Source organism: Astyanax mexicanus, chromosome 21 (genome assembly GCF_023375975.1).
Source record: "Astyanax mexicanus isolate ESR-SI-001 chromosome 21, AstMex3_surface, whole genome shotgun sequence".
NCBI lineage: Eukaryota > Metazoa > Chordata > Actinopteri > Characiformes > Acestrorhamphidae > Astyanax > Astyanax mexicanus.
Genome location: NC_064428.1, coordinates 17,916,949 through 17,934,491, shown reverse-complemented (window position 1 = coordinate 17,934,491; position 17,543 = coordinate 17,916,949).

The following is a 17,543-nucleotide window of genomic DNA, read 5'->3' as shown; positions in this document are numbered from 1 at the left end:
AAAGCAAGCTATTATGCGTATCGTGCAATTAAAGCCTTTCTAATGCATAAAAATATAATCAAAATCCGCCTTGCACAAATAATAAAAATTAAATCACTAATTAGGAATAAAAATATTATTTTACAGCAATTATTATTATTAATATTGCAGAAGTTGCTAACTTAGACATTCCTAAGGCATCTACGCTGTGTGTACGCAACAATAGAAAATAAAATATATTAAAATGTAAAACGTGCACATAACATTTTAGAAATATGTCAGTTTTTATATAAAAAATACGATCAACTGTAGAATGTGCTAAACACCTAAACTGTACTTTTAACGATTATTTCAACATTGTAAAAAAAATGTATAATTTGCGCTTTCAAACCTAGAGTATGTGTAACCTGAATGGAAATAAACACATCATTGCGACTAGCATACATTTTCAAGTTCTAGCTAAAAAACGGGGCTGCCATTAAATAATCCGACGAGCCTATAGGTTAAATCTGCGTGAAAGCAGTACAAAGAGCTTTGATATGGATAAATTAAGCTTTTCCCGCGTCTGATTGAGTCCATACATTGGACTCAATAAGCATTAGCATGTCACGTTGCTAGCTGAAACCTCCCAAACAGAAGGCATTATGCTACATATTGTAGGCCTTCCTTTTTTGTTGTATACATAATATAGTCTGAATTGAGGTGCGGGTGACTTTTTAGACCCACAACAACACAGCAGTCTTAAATCTCAGAGCTTTCTGAATTTTTCCCTGAAGCTAAAGTACAACATATTTAATATATATGCAAATGCAAGCAATAAAAGATGGATCCATATGGAAATATGAAAAGCAACTAAGGGGTGGATGGTGCCTATAAGAAGGGGAATTTGTATTGTAGGCTTGGAGTACAGGTAAAAAGCAAGACCGAATCTTCTCATGATCAGTGTGTGTGTGCTGAATGAGGGTTAGAAAGGGGGGGGGGGGGGGGGGGGTCTGGTTTCATTTCCCATGTGGTGCACTTCAGAGGATGCAGTGAAAAGGCACTGGGGTTTTGGATGTGGAGAAGTTGCTCCATCTCCGGGACAAATTTCACAGCTTCGCTTGGTTGTCCTCCTCTGTCCCAGTGCTCTCACTGACCAGAGGTGTCCTCGGCCCAGCGATCAAAGGGCAACGGAAGGGACCAGTGACCCTGAATGGGGTTAAAGGATGCGAATACAGGGGCTAAGTGATTTTTAATCCTATTTGAAGACACCACGGGTGGGTGGGGGTCTAGTCTGGTCACAACACAGCCAACGTTTTTAAGGGTAAAGGGTTAGGCAGGGTACACAAGACAATGTGCTTGTCCTGTGCCTACACACACACACAATTGCACACATCCTCAGTCTTGCCCCCTTAGATCTCCAGTCTGTAACCGCACCACAGCTTGGCTGATATCTTGGTGGTATAATCCACTTCTAGAACATTAGGGAGGAGCCAGAAGATCAAAATAAGTCAAATTTACCATACCACAGATGCCATATGTGTTCACATGGAGCAGTAATTAGTTATTGTTGTGTTCACGTTTAGGGCAACAGACAGTTGTGTCCACAAGTAAAACAGACAAGGCAACAAAAGTGTTTTGGTTGATGTTTTGGAGAGTCCTCTACAATCTGATTTTAGACAGTCATCCGGTGATTATCTAGAATGCTGGCAGGGTTCTTGTTCTGACAATAAGCCTCATGAAGAACTTCATCCGAGGGCTAGGAATGGTGCTAAGAGTGCAGAAGATCTCCCACACACCGATACCGAATCTTTCGGCCATTAATCTAGGAAATATGTGTTTGGGGGTTGAATTTGTTGCCTTCTTTTCTGGCAAGAACATTGTCCATGGGTTCATGATAGAATTTCTCCACCACACATGTAGTGTGTAACCCAACCTTCTCTGCCATCTTGTTTTCCAACATCTCATTATTCAAAATACAGTTGTCACAAAAGGGAAAGCGATGTCACATTAAAAAATCACTTTTGCTATGTTATAAAACATATCCTGGCAAGTGAAATCTACTAGATCCATCTAGAAAAGATCATGCAGAATTTCCTTATTAAAATCAGGGTTTTCAAGGAAGTTGTGTAAGGGTTTCTCACATTTACACTTCTCATTTTATAAGAACCCTCTTTTTGTAAAGTTTTTAGGGATCAGACTCGAAATGAGTTCTTCTACAGCACTGTTGAAATAAGCTTTTTATTGTGAGTGTGCGTAGCCTGCAAACTGAGACGGTGTTGGCAAGAAGAGCAAGAGCCTTCGGAAGAGCAAGTCTTGAACAAGGACTGGAGATAGGGTGACGCGACGAGTTTTACGGCCTGTCAATCTCACTGCTCTATCTGTGGGGGCAAGCCAACAAAGGGTGGCATTGACCAAGAGCCTCCCACCGAGCAGAGCTGGGCACGGGGGGCAAGGGGGGAGGGTGGGGAAGTAGGCGCAAATGTGGAGCAGATAAGCAAATATTACATGGTGGATACAGCCCTACCTCCTCTTAGCTCTGCAAGACAAACGCTCTCCCGACTGCCATCGGCCAGCTGTGCAGATCCAGACACACACACTGCTGCAATGAGGAGGGCCTTGTTGGAAAGAAAACAGAAAGAAACTGGGGCAGTTGCTTTGACCGTCTGTGAACTTTAAATTTAAAGACCGGCTTCTGCTGGAAATTTGTAGTTAGGCAATGTTCGTCTGTAACTGGCTCTATTTGACTGATAGACATTGATTCACATACAGTACAATGATTGGTGACCAAGACTATTGTTGTCTGTGTGACTGAAATGTGCTTTCAGCCTTAACCTCTGTTCTAGACCATGCAGCTGCTGAGTGTGTTTTATAACAAGCAGACTCAATATGGACTCATTTTCTATTCCTGGCTGAAAATGTTTGGAATTTTGATAACATCAATGATGCAACTTTGTCTCTTTTAAATCTACACTTAATATGGCAACAATGAATGCAAAAGATAACTCGAAAAGGCGACAAACCAACTAATCTGAGACTCCCAGTTGTGGCCTTGCAGCCTACAGGGACAGCCATGGATAGTTTTGGCTGTGCCTCGCCTTTAATGAATGAGGATGCAACGTAAAAATGGCAGTGTCTCTCACCACAAGTATGTGACAGAAAGTTTATCCCAAAACTCATTGCGTGCTTTGAGGCAACCCCCCCTGGAGACTGTCTGAATGCAATATTTTGTTTTAACAAACAATTCCTTCACTAGTTCTAGGGAAGTCTATGTCTCAGCATGCAGCAAAGAATTTTAAGTAATGGCTAACTCTCTCGGCTATGGACAAGAAATGACCCAGATTTTCTTGACAATCCAATACTGAGAAAAGTTAATGTCACAATATTTTACACGTGGACAAAAATGTGTAATAATCTCAAATGAAGATTTTTGATTATCTGATTACAGCATCACATGTCAAGGGGTGGGATATATACATTACACATCAAGTAAACAGTCGGTTCTTAAAATTCATGCTGGTGTTGGAAGCAGGAAAACTAGGCAAATGTATCTGATGGATCTGAGCCACTTGAGAAGGTCCAGATAGTGTGATAGCTAGATGACAGATGACATAGCTAGATGACACAATACTAGGCAGGTGATTTGAATAGTGAATGTTGGTTGACTGGTGTATGTCTGGAGCTGGATGGAAATGTTCTAGCCTAAATTTGTTGCCACAATCTGATTGAGAGGCATAGATACCTACTCAGTTTACTGCTAAAGCAGGTGGTGTACTATGGGAATAGAACAGCAAGCGAACATGTCATTATTGTTTACCGCTTGGACACTGACCGCTGGCTAATAACCTAGTGATGTGGGCTCAGAACTGCTTCATTATTCTATACAGACAAGAGTCCGTTTTCCCTCACCTCTAAGGATGGGCTTTATGAAAGGAAAGGGGGAGTTGACAAGAATTATAATTACAAACAGAAGGGGCCGGTATCGTGGGACAACGGTGGATCTTCACCCTGCTCTCAATGACATCTGCTCTGCAGATTTTTGCAGGGCCCGTCCCTGTCAGAGTGTTTTTTTCTTCTATATATATATATATATATATATATATATATATATATATATATATATATATATATATATATTTAATGAAGGTATAAGCACAGAGAGAACAAAGACTAAGACACCTGGTATCATCATATGCGATGGGTGGTCAAGAGGCTCCTCTCCCTGCGTGCCTCGCACATGTGGTATCACTTTTCCCGCTTCCAGCTTGCGCAGACAAATAGGCTAGGCTAGTCAGTCAGAGGCCTTTAGCATTAGCCGGCTATATATATGCTTTCACCGCCAGCCACGCACTTCAAAAGCCGAACAAATCGTGGAAATCTCTTCCCCCACCCTCCCTCCGCTCCCCTCGGTCTCTCGTCGCCGGCTGTGCAGTCCCGAGGTGACGGGAGGTGAGCCAGGGAGCGGTTCGTCATATTCAATTAGCACATGGCTGTCAGGAGGAGCAGGAGAGCAGCGTCATTCTCCCGCGAGAGCCGTGATGTCATTCTCCCGAGAGGAACGACCATAGCGCTTTCCCGCCATCAACCACCTTAGGAGTGTTTTTCCAAATCAAACAAATTTTTTTTGTCTTAAACTGACCACTTTGCATTTGTAGTCGCAAGTGGTGGGCAACTTTTGGAAACATTATTATAAATTTACAGTTCATAGCCTGAACTATTTCCAAAGGTTGTGTGGTTACATCACAGTGATGCACAGTAGAATAGTGCAACTCATTGGTAGTCTAGCAATTGATTTTGTGGAAATTTGCAGCATATTAATCCTTAGCTGTCAATGAAGAGCACATCTCTAAACGTTAAATGAACATCTATAAACATTTACATTTTGTGCCCCTGCTTAAATAGCATATTTTGTTTATTTTATATGTGAAAAGAAGTGAACAATCTTTATTAAACGTTTATTTTAGTTAAGTTTAAATTTAGCATAAGGGAAAAAAATCGTCATGTTTTATTTTTTTATTTTACCAGTTTTATATAATATTTTTGTGCAATAACTTTTTAATCAGCATCTGAAGGAGACTACTGCAAGAGCAAACTTTCAGAAATGGCAGAACTACACCAGAAGGTTTGTCCTAAATGAAAATAAGTAGTATGACCAAATTTATATATATTTCTAATCTCTATAAATTGTCACAAATAAAATATATATGATATATATTGGCCACTTATTCAAAGTTAACTATTTTGTATTTTTCATTACAAAATGGCTTTATACAAGATTTTAGAGTACTGTTGTGAAGATTTGATTGCATTCACCGATAAGAAGTTATAAAGGTTAGATTTTTACCTCACACCTCATCCCCAACTCACGCCAAAATATTGGATGGCCCACCCTTATTCCGTAATTCACAACATCGTTATTCCATTTCTCCACGGTGAATGCTTTATATCCCATAACTCACGCGGAATTAAGCACAGTGCCAAACGATGTACATTTGTATGCTAAAAAAAAAGTTGTATTTTTCGGCAATACTTCTCCACTGGGACTTGACAAGCTACGTATGTGCATTTACACATATACAGCTCTGGAAAAAAAGACCACTACAGTCTCGGAATCAGTTCCTCTGATTTTACTATTTATAGGTATATGTTTGAGTAACATTGTTGTTTTATTCTATAAATCACAGACAACATTTCTCCCAAATTCCAAATAAAAATATTGTCATAAGGAGCATTTATTTGCATATAATGAGAAATCGCTGAAATAAAAAAAAGATGCAGAGCTTTCAGACCCTAAATAATGCAAAGAAAGCACGATCATATTATAAAGTTTTAAAAGTTCAGAAATTAATATTCGGTGGAATAACCCTGGTTTTTAATCACAGTTTTCATGCATCTTGGCATGTTCTCCTCCACCAGTCTTACACACTGCTTTTGGATAACTTTATGCCACTCCTGGCGCAAAAATTCAAGCAGTTCAGTTTGGTTTGATGTGTTGTGATCATGCATCTTGCTCTTGATTATATTTCAGAGGTTTTCAATTTTGTAAAATCAAAGAAAGTGGTCTCTTTCTTTTTCCCCCAGAGCTGTATGCTCTACGTTTATGCCTATTACTTCTTCTTTAAAAGGGGCGTCCACAAACATTTGGACATACTGTCTTGTGTATAGCATAGGCGTTGTATAATCTTTAGATCTTTAGTATCAGATTCCACATAGTCCCAGTTATTTTTTAGCAGAAGTGTAATTTGAACCTACAGATACACGTTCAAATCAATGTTCTTTGTTTCTTTATACCACATTAATAATAAGGGGGTCCCTCGCAATAATGAATATTATGTATTATTATTTTTAAATACTGTACACAGAAGTATGCAGACTAATGCCCTAGTCCGTGACACACTTCGCGTCTCGAGGCTCGTGCGCACCCTGTGGGTTGTACTGTCTCGTGGCCCACAGATCAGAAAATCCCTCAAATAATGGGTCACGGCACCGGATTTACTGTTCCATGATTTACTGTCTCCCGTCAGACCCCCACCTCCACTCCCGACACCCCCCACCCTGCCTGCCCGGCGAAGTTAAATGACCCGAAAATAGTATGAATATGTAGCAGCGAGGCTGATGGAGTGCCGTACTGGAGGGGTGGTCTTCGGGGTTGGCTTTCAGCCGCGGAAATCTAAGCTTCAGGACGGACCGGAGGGTCAAAAGGTGGCAGTCAGGGTAGCAGCAGAAGAGAGAGACGGGAAAGAGAGAGAACAATTTAATAGAAGCGACGGAACACGAAGAAAGCAAATACACTCATCAGAAATCGACCCTCCATCATAATAATAATCTGAATGATACCGTTAGATCCAGACCATGCTGAAAAGTACAGTTATGCGCCCTGTTTTTACATTCTGAAGATCACTGTGAACAGTCAATCTGTGGTGTGAGCTGAGAGCTGATGCCTGTTTTTTAAGATACATTCAGAGTATTTTTGAAAAAATAATAAATAAATAAATAAACAACCTAAATAACATAAAATTAATATCTATAGAAATAAAACGACAAAACAAACGCACAGCTATTTTAAACACTTTTAAATATATGTTAAATATAATCGTGCCCACAGAAAAATGAAAAAAAAAAATGTAATATAATTTTTTTCAAATAAAAACACCACGCTAGAAATAATACAACAAACATTGTATTAATTCTTATTAATTATTAATTATTAATTATTATTATTATTATTATTATTATTATTAGTATTAGTATTAGTATTATTAAAATAGAAATGTATCATCAAAGATATCAGTGTAAATAAATGTAACAAATACTAATAGCACGTTAGCGAGAGTATTATTAATTATGTTACCTATAGCTGCTGTCTAGTTATATACAACAGCAAAAATACATTAGTAGTAAAATAACAACAATAAAAACACGGCATATTATCAAATTAAGCTTATATTCTACTTCTTTCTTCTTCTTCTTCTTCTTCTTCTTCTTCTTCTTCTTATTATTATTATTATTATTATTATTATTATTACTGCCTAAAATATGACTCATTTTACAAGTGATGGAAAATGTTGCAGAATGTTTTTTACTAAATAAAATAAATTAAGTAAAAAAAAAAACAGTGCAATAATCTGTAGTCATCTCATCTCCTAATCTAACTCATTTATAAAGGCAAGCTCATTTAATATTTTCTAAAAAAAAAAAAAACGGTCAAAAATTCCAGTCAGCTCAGACATCTGTCCCATTAGGAACCAGCGTTTCTCACTGCGCGAGCGTTTAACCCACACAACTGTTTGGTAAAACAGAGCCCTGGAGAAGAGAGAACGCGCCGTACCGAAAGAACTCCAGGTTGAACTTTGCAATTCCAAATACTTTCCCAGTCCCATTTCTGCCCTCCCAGAGGCCCAGTTGAGCGTTACTGGGACTGCTGTTTTTTCTTTAAAGAAGCAAAGTCTTCAAACCAGACACGATCTTCAGGACTGTTCATTCACATAAAACCCACCATGGAGCACGTTTTATTCCCTTTTTAAGTTGTTTTTCATGGTTTAAATATGCCAGAGAGAAAAGAAGAGAACAAAGAAAGGTTCAAGTTTTTTGTCTGGATCATGAAATAAGAAAAAGAGAACAACTGAGCTTTGGTATTTTTATTAGGTGTCCTATTTTGATTCTACTTTGAGGTATATACTCTATGGAAAACGAAATTCATCAAAGACATCAACCAGTTCACTCACCATATTTATTATTTACAAAGTCTACATATGCAGAGTGTATATACTCATACTCTACAAGCAAAATAACCTAATTTAAGTTGCTTTTTAAACAAAACACAGTGTGGTGCAAATTTATGAGACCGTTCAAAATCCGAACTGTTCGGTGTGATTGTTCAGCGCGATTTGGTTTTTTTAAAATACAGTTTTTTTATTAAGTGATTGCTTTTTTATTTTTAAACCCAATAGGAATAAAGTTGGAAAATGTCACAGGGAAACAAATGAACCATTCCAGCAACCACACACCTTCCCACTCACATAGTAAACACCTTTCCACTCACATGAAACAAAACAGCACCCCAGCAACCACCAGAAAATCATCACACAGCAACATTATGGAAAACTGTCATTTTTTGCTCTTGGGCTCCCCCTACACTTAGAAAGTATGATTCATGATTTGAACCGCAATTAAAGCGCGAACTTAAGCATAACTTAATTTGAACGTTAAAGAATATGGATGTGACTTTATGAGGTTATGTAGCATTCAAAAGTTACATACTCCAAAATTAAATAGTTCAAAAATTAAATACTGCAGCTATTACAGTCAGTAAAGCATCAACTTTTTTCTAAAGCTGTTTTATTTTAAGGTAAAAAAGGAAAATAGTGTTGTTTGACAACAACTTAGGGCACAATTGCATTAACTCAATTTGTTACAGGTATTGTTGAGTTGAGAATGTTAGGAGTCTTGCCCATTGGCTCTTGATAGTGGAGCATGGTGTGCTTGGAGGAATTGAAACCTATTTTGCAATAGGGAAGGCAAAGTTGTCTTCTACTGCAACCAAGCATCCACCTGGGAGACCATAGCAACCGCTCAGCACAAACATTTTACAGCCCAGATATTAAGAGGAAATGTGCAACCATTCTGCATTTTATGTAAAAAAAAAAAAGAATTCGCTGACAACTCTGTCATCTTGGAATAACCACCTCTTTAAGAAAGTGTAAACTTTGACACAGCGACATCACAAACCTCATTTTAAAAGAGACTGAAGACACTTACTGTATGATCAGCGAGTAATAAGGAAAAGCTCAAGCTGTCCACACTGTTATAGTAAAAAAAATCACAGTACTTAAAATAATAAAAACAAAAAATCTAATTGTAACTTTGAAACGGACCAATGTCACACTGAAAAAAGATAAACCATATTTTTATTAAATGCCAATTTTTATTTAAATTGTCAAACCCTGTCATTAAACACTCTGTTGTGCATCTCAGCAAGACAGAGTGAATGTGTGTATTACAGGAATTAAAAAGTGAAAATAAAAAGTGATTAAGCTGGTAAAATTTAATTTGAAAGCTTATAGTGTACCAGTCAAAACTTTGGACACACCTCTTCTATTCAATATGTTTTCTTTCTTTTTAATTTTTTTTACATTGTAAATTTAATATTAAAGATTATATTTAAGCTGTACATGAACACATGAACACATCTTCTAAGTAGCCACATTTAGCTTTGAAGACAAATTTGCACACTGCACCATTTTATATTTGCTCAGTAGCTTCATGAGGTAAAGTTACCTGGCATAGTTTTCTCATCATCTTGAAGGAGTTCCTGGAGGTGCCGAACAAAAACTTCCCGCTGTGAAGATCCAGCTCATCCCAAATCACCCCAAATCACCATCTCAGTTGATCAGGTTTAGGTTTAGGTGGAGGACAAACTCTTTATTTTTTTACTGTTTACTACATAATTCCATATGTGTACCTTAATTAATTATCTTAATCTACAATGTAGCAAATATATTAAATAAAGAAAAACATTAAATGAGAAGGTGTGACCAAAGGACCAAAAAGCACATTATTCTGACAGTAAATTATAGATAGAATATGTTACACAAGTGAGGGGATGGACGTAAGTGCAGAATAATTATTTTATTAAACAAACTAAAACAAACTAACAAACAAACAAAATAAACCAAAGTTTCACTGAATATAATCAGAAAATAAACACGGGTAAACGCAAGACAAAAATACAAGACTGAAATAACTAAAATAACAAAGATGAGAATAAAGTATAAATCAAGACTAAGAAACCAGTAACTCTAGAAACAAAAACCAACCTGACAGACACACAGCAAGGAATCACACAAACCTGATCACAGACAGCAAACGAACTAACAAAAGACTAGACAAAGAAGGCTTGAAACAAAGGGGCTTATATACACATGGAGGGAACAGGAAACTGGAAACACCTGAGGATCAATCAAGAGGGGGCGGGGTTACAAATCACTAATGACAGGGTGGGGCTAGGGCGGAGACAGGACCAAAACACAACAGTAGCACATGGCTGGGAAACATGACAGGAAAACAGAGGGGCAGGAGCACAATAGACCAGGAGAGGGAGACACAACGAGACAGACACGGGCTAAACTGTGACATTACCCCCCCTCAACGGCGCCACTACCAGAGGCGCCGAGAGAGAGGGAACAAAAAAACAAGACAAGGCTAGACAAGACCAGAGAAAGAACACAGGGGCAGGAACTGAGACAGGAGACTAGACAGGAGAAACATACTGGGACTGGCATGGAGACTGGGGAGGCGGAAAAAACAGAGACTGGACAGGGGACGAGAACTGAGACTGGACAGAGGGCTGTACATTGGGCAGGGATGCAGAAAGGGCAGGGGACATGAACAAAGACTGGACAGGGGACGGAGACTGGACGAAAGACTGGACAGGGGACGGAGACTGGACGAAAGACTGGACAGGGGACGGAGACTGGACGAAAGACTGGACAGGGGATGGAGACTGGACAGGGGACCGAGACTGGACGAAAGACTGGACACCGGGCTTAGACTGGACAGGGGACACAGACTGGACAAAGGGCTGAGACTGGGCAGAGGACAAGGCCTGGACAAAAGACTGGACACAGGGCTTAGACTGGACAGGGGACACAGACTGGACAAAGGGCTGAGACTGGACAGAGGAGTGGACAGTAGACTGGACAGAGGGCTGGACACTACACAGGGACGGAGACTGGATAGGGGGTTGAAACACAGACTGGACAGTGGCCGGGAACTGGGACTGGACAAAACTGGGCAGGGGAACTGGGACAAATACACTTACTGGGACTGACACGAATATGGTGATAGGGACGGGAATAGAAAAACCACCGGGGACAGGAACGGGAACAAACACAGACACGGGGACTAGGACAGGGAGAGACATGGGTACAAATACACACATAGACTGGTGCCCAGGACTGGTAAAGTTCAAAGTCTGTGGACCCAGCCTGGGCAGAGTTCGAGGGGCTGTAGCAGGAGATCTTGGAGCAGGTCTGGAAGCACACGACCTGGGGGTGTGCTTATTTCTGGGAGCAGGCACAGGGGCGGCCGGAGCCGCGGGCACAGGGTCAGAGGCGGCCGGAGCCGCGGGCACAGGGTCAGAGGCGGCCGGAGCCGCGGGCACAGGGTCAGAGGCGGCCGGAGCCGCGGGCACAGGGTCAGAGGCGGCCGGAGCCGCGGGCACAGGGTCAGAGGCGGCCGGAGCCGCGGGCACAGGGTCAGAGGCGGCCGGAGCCGCGGGCACAGGGTCAGAGGCGGCCGGAGCCGCGGGCACAGGGTCAGAGGCGGCCGGAGCCGCGGGCACAGGGTCAGGAGCAGTGGGTACCACGTGGGCGGCAGGCACTGCTGGTGCTGGAGCTGAGGCTGGAGCAGCGGGAGCTGCTGGCGCTGGAGCTGAAGCAGCGGGAGCTGCTGGCGCTGGAGCTGAAGCAGCGGGAGCTGCTGGCGCTGGAGCTGGAGCTGGGGCAGCAGGTGCTGGAGCTGGAGCTGGGGCAGCAGGTGCTGGAGCTGAGGCTGAGGCAGCAGTTGCTGGAGCTGAGGCTGAGGCAGCAGGTGCTGGAGCTGAGGCTGAGGCAGCAGGTGCTGGAGCTGAGGCTGAGGCAGCAGGTGCTGGAGCTGAGGCTGAGGCAGCAGGTGCTGGAGCTGAGGCTGAGGCAGCAGGTGCTGGAGCTGAGGCTGAGGCAGCAGGTGCTGGAGCTGAGGCTGAGGCAGCAGGTGCTGGAGCTGAGGCTGAGGCAGCAGGTGCTGGAGCTGAGGCTGAGGCAGCAGGTGCTGGAGCTGAGGCTGAGGCAGCAGGTGCTGGAGCTGAGGCTGAGGCAGCAGGTGCTGGAGCTGAGGCTGGAGCAGCGGGAGCTGCTGGAGCTGGAGCTGGAGCAGCGGGAGCTGCTGGAGCTGTGGCTGGAGCAGCGGGAGGAGCTGGAGCTGTGGCTGTAGCAGCGGGAGTTGTTGGTGCTGGAGCTGTAGCAGCGGGAGCTGCTGGAGCTGAGGCTGGAGCAACGGGAGCTGCTGGTGCTGGAGCTTGAGCAGGCGCGGCGGGTGCAGCTTGGGCAGGCGCGGCGGGTGCAGCTTGGGCAGGCGCGGCGGGTGCAGCTTGGGCAGGCGCGGCGGGTGCAGCTTGGGCAGGCGCGGCGGGTGCAGCTTGGGCAGGCGCGGCGGGTGCAGCTTGGGCAGGCGCGGCGGGTGCAGCTTGGGCAGGCGCGGCGGGTGCAGCTTGGGCAGGCGCGGCGGGTGCAGCTTGGGCAGGCGCGGCGGGTGCAGCTTGGGCAGGCGCGGCGGGTGCAGCTTGGGCAGGCGCGGCGGGTGCAGCTTGGGCAGGCGCGGCGGGTGCAGCTTGGGCAGGCGCGGCGGGTGCAGCTTGGGCAGGCGCGGCGGGTGCAGCTTGGGCAGGCGCGGCGGGTGCAGCTTGGGCAGGCGCGGCGGGTGCAGCTTGGGCAGGCGCGGCGGGTGCAGCTTGGGCAGGCGCGGCGGGTGCAGCTTGGGCAGGCGCTGCGGGTGCAGCTTGGGCAGGCGCGGCGGGTGCAGCTTGGGCAGGCGCGGCGGGTGCAGCTTGGGCAGGCGCGGAAGCAGAGGCGGCGGGTGCTGCTGGAGCTGGGGAGGATGGACCACGCACTTGGGAAGCCTGGAACAGGTATTCATCCAGTTCAAGCAGTCTTTCGAAGGTCCAGTACTCCTCCCCCAAACCCTGCCCACCTCTGCGAAGATATTCTGCTACGTCCATATTTTTAGGTCTAGTCTTATGTTACACAAGTGAGGGGATGGACGTAAGTGCAGAATAATTATTTTATTAAACAAACTAAAACAAACTAACAAACAAACAAAATAAACCAAAGTTTCACTGAATATAATCAGAAAATAAACACGGGTAAACGCAAGACAAAAATACAAGACTGAAATAACTAAAATAACAAAGATGAGAATAAAGTATAAATCAAGACTAAGAAACCAGTAACTCTAGAAACAAAAACCAACCTGACAGACACACAGCAAGGAATCACACAAACCTGATCACAGACAGCAAACGAACTAACAAAAGACTAGACAAAGAAGGCTTGAAACAAAGGGGCTTATATACACATGGAGGGAACAGGAAACTGGAAACACCTGAGGATCAATCAAGAGGGGGCGGGGTTACAAATCACTAATGACAGGGTGGGGCTAGGGCGGAGACAGGACCAAAACACAACAGTAGCACATGGCTGGGAAACATGACAGGAAAACAGAGGGGCAGGAGCACAATAGACCAGGAGAGGGAGACACAACGAGACAGACACGGGCTAAACTGTGACAGAATAGATATTACAGATAGAAGAACCTCAGTACAAGACAATGTAGGATTTCTATGCAAGGCTCAACATGTCTCCAATTGCGCAAACCTGAGGTTAAAAATGATCTCCAATAACTCCAATGGCAGACACTGAACAGTTTTGTCAGATTGATTGTGTTTGCGAACACCACAAGTTGTGGTTAGATGTGCTAATGTGCACTATGATAAAGTTGTAGCAGCTGTCTAAGATTGACTCACAAGCAGGAAGCTGGCTACAGCTAACACTGATTTCATTGTACGAGATTAGAGAATCTAGCCACCCAAACCTTACGGACACACACCATCCATACAACCAAAAGGCCAGCTCACAACTGTGACGGCTTTATGGAGCAGCGGCAGCAGCAGTGGCAGCGGCGGCGGCTGCAGCATCAGTATGGCGCAAGAGCGTGAAGAAGCACTTTCACACACGGCCTGCGAGATGTGTGGTCTGAGGAATGCTGTGCTAAGCCTCCCTCGCTGTGTGTGTGTGCATGCGAGTGTGTGTGGCGTGTTCACAAGAAGACGGGCTGAGAAAACATACACACACAGAGCGACAACTGGTGCTTGTGAGTAAATCATTTCATGGATGTGCAGCGAATTTGTGTTGGGATCAGAGTGGGATAGCCAGGCCGAGTGTATGTGAGGAGGGGTAACGCGCAAAGAATGTGTCAGAAATTCACGCCGATCTGTCGCAGTGGAACAGGTGCAGAGCCAAAGACACACCTGTGGTCTCCAAACCCTGCCCTTAAAGCTAAGGCTAGGAATGGATCTTAGAATCAGCTCAAGTTCCTCCAAACCAAATGTTGGCCTCAACGTACTACTGTGTTCCTAAAGCTCAGACTAGGAGCTTATCATACAAACAGCTGAGGTTCAAACTTATCAAGATTTAGCCTTAAACCAAGGTTCAGGCCTTAAATATCAGGCTTAAAATTGATCTAGAACCAAGTCCAGTTCCAAATAAATAAGATCCAGTTTTAGGCCAAGAACACGTTATTAAATTTCAGGCCTAAAATTGATCTAGAAGCTCCATTTCCACCTAATCAAGATTTAGCTTTGAACCAAAAACACATCCTTAAATCTGAGGCTAAAACTGATTTAGAACTAGCTCCAGGTCCACATAATCAAGATGTAGCTTAAAACCAAGAACACATCTTTAAATCTCTGGCTTACATTTGATCTAGAACCAGCTCCAGTTCCACCTAATCAAGATCCAGTTTTAGGCCAAGAACATTTCTTAATTAAAAATTAGCTTTAAACCAAGAACATATCCTTAAATCTCAGGCCTAAAATTGGTTTAGAACCAGTTCCAGTTCCACCTAATCCGACCTCACATGTTGATGAGCTTACCTGGCCACTCAACTCGGTTTAGAATTGTTTTCACATCTGACCTTGAATCTTATGATTTCAGTTATTGTGCGATTGAGTAATTAGCTGTGTTTTAAAGCGTAGGCTGAAGTCAATTGGTCACACATTTGGAACAGTCTAACAAGCCTTCGTGGCAACTTCAAGGCACAAAATGTTTTATTATTTTGCTATTTTCCCCCAGTTTTCTTCCGTGTGTTAGCCATACAAAGTGAATATTTGGCAACTGAGGACTGCGAAGGATACATCAGTTGCGTTATTCAAATCGCTCCAAATGAAGGCTCCATTTCTCAGCTGTATTTAAAGGATTCACTTTGGAATAGTTTTCAACGACCAAGCCTACATACCAGCCTACACACAATATAGAATGCATACTTTAAAACACAGCTATGTCTAACACACAATTCAATTTTCTTTTTTTTTAATTTTATTTTTTTTTAATTGTTTCCCATTTTCTCCCCAATTTACACAGACAATTGACCAACCCACTCATTAGGACTCTAGTGATCACTAGTGATGCCCCAACACACCAGGAGAGTGAAGACTACACATGCCTCATCCGATACATGTGAAGTCAGCCACAGCTCTTTTTAAACTTTGCATTGCAGAGTAGCATCACAGTGCACTCGGAGGAAAGCACAGCGACTCGGTTCTGATACATCAGCTCACAGGCGCAGTCTTGTGCTGATCGACATCACCCTTTGGAGTAATGAGGGAAGAGAGCGTCATTTACTGTACCCACCCAGAGAGAGCAAGGCCAGTTGTGCTCTCTCAGGGCTCCGTCAGCTGATGACAAGCTACATGAACAGACTTCGAACCGACGACCTTCTGATCCAACTCAAATCTTTAAGTGTGGTTTATATGGGATAGTCAGCATTAATCCCTTCCTCTTTTTTTTCTTTTTTTTGGCTCAACAGTGCACCTATTAGTGTTGTAGTAACTGAATATATTTTTGAAAACGTATCATAAAATATATTTTCTCACAGACATGACGTATAATGAATGATAATAATATAAGTTTCAATGTTAATTACAAAAAAACATTTACCATGAAAAAAAATCTCAATCTAGTCTCAGGTTTTTCTTGGTCTTGACTTTTTGAACATGACATTCCCTGGTCTTGGTCTTGACTCAGACTCTTTCAAATTCTTGCAACATTAGTACCTATTCTAGACCTATTCTACACTGTACAGCAGAATGTCTAATCCTGGTGTCTTGTCAGAACTTTCAGTTGCATGTAAAGTATGGCTTGCGGTATGGAGGAGCCAGCTGAGCCATCACTTAACCAGCTGAGCTGCTGTTGATAAATACTCCCAAAAATATGTTCTCTCTGCTTTTGACACGTTGACAGGATCTCCGCAAAGTCATGTGCTTCAAAAGCTTTGACAGTTTTTCTCAGCTCCCTTGAAAGTTCACAATGTTTCCATGATGCTTTGCCAAGGAAAACCCATAAAATAAGAGTCCCTTGGTCTTTGAGGACAAAAAAAATGCAATAAATAAATAAATAAATGCAAATCGTATGGAGCCATCTGTTCTAGCGACTGATAATAGACTTTAAGTAGCATTTAAACAGAACATGTTGTAAAACAGACGAACACAAAATGCTTTTCTGTGCTGGTTTTGGCAGAGTAGTAATTTCATGGTTAATCCTAGAACACTAACGTCAAAATTAGTAACCATTTTCTAACGTTGGGTGTACACTGTATGACAAGTTTTGGAACCCTTCTTTCATTTCACAACATACAACATCACATAAAATAAAAAAGGGACCATGGATGACCCTATAAAAAGGTAGAGAAATTATTGGAAAATCAGGTGATCTTTAACAGGTAATTCCTGGGACATGTGAACACCTGATTTAAATACACAAACACTTACATCAGGTAAATTACATCCATAAAATATGTTACTCTTTATCACTAACGTTGGATGAAAATCACCCGAACGCATGTCTTTTGAAAAAAACATACATGGAAGGAGGAAATCAACCATAATATTAATGACACTCTGTGAAAAAAAGATATACTTAATTGTACTTAAAACATATTGATAAATGTCTAAGTATGCTGTAAATATACAAGAAAAAAATTATATTCAAAGTAAATTAATATTATGCTTTCATTAAATGTTTAAATGCAAACTTTGATCATACTTTGTAAAAAGTACAATATAGTGTATTTAAAATGAATAGACTACTAAGAAGTACACTTTTAGTTAAATGTAATTCAATACACTTCTAAAATACATATTTCCAAATATACATTTGTACATTTTTTATCAAAGTGTGTTAAAAACAACTGTTTTTAGAAAGTAAATTAAATTACTACTACTAATTTAAAAAAAAAAAGTTAATTTGAAACATGCTAAAATTGTAGTACAGTAT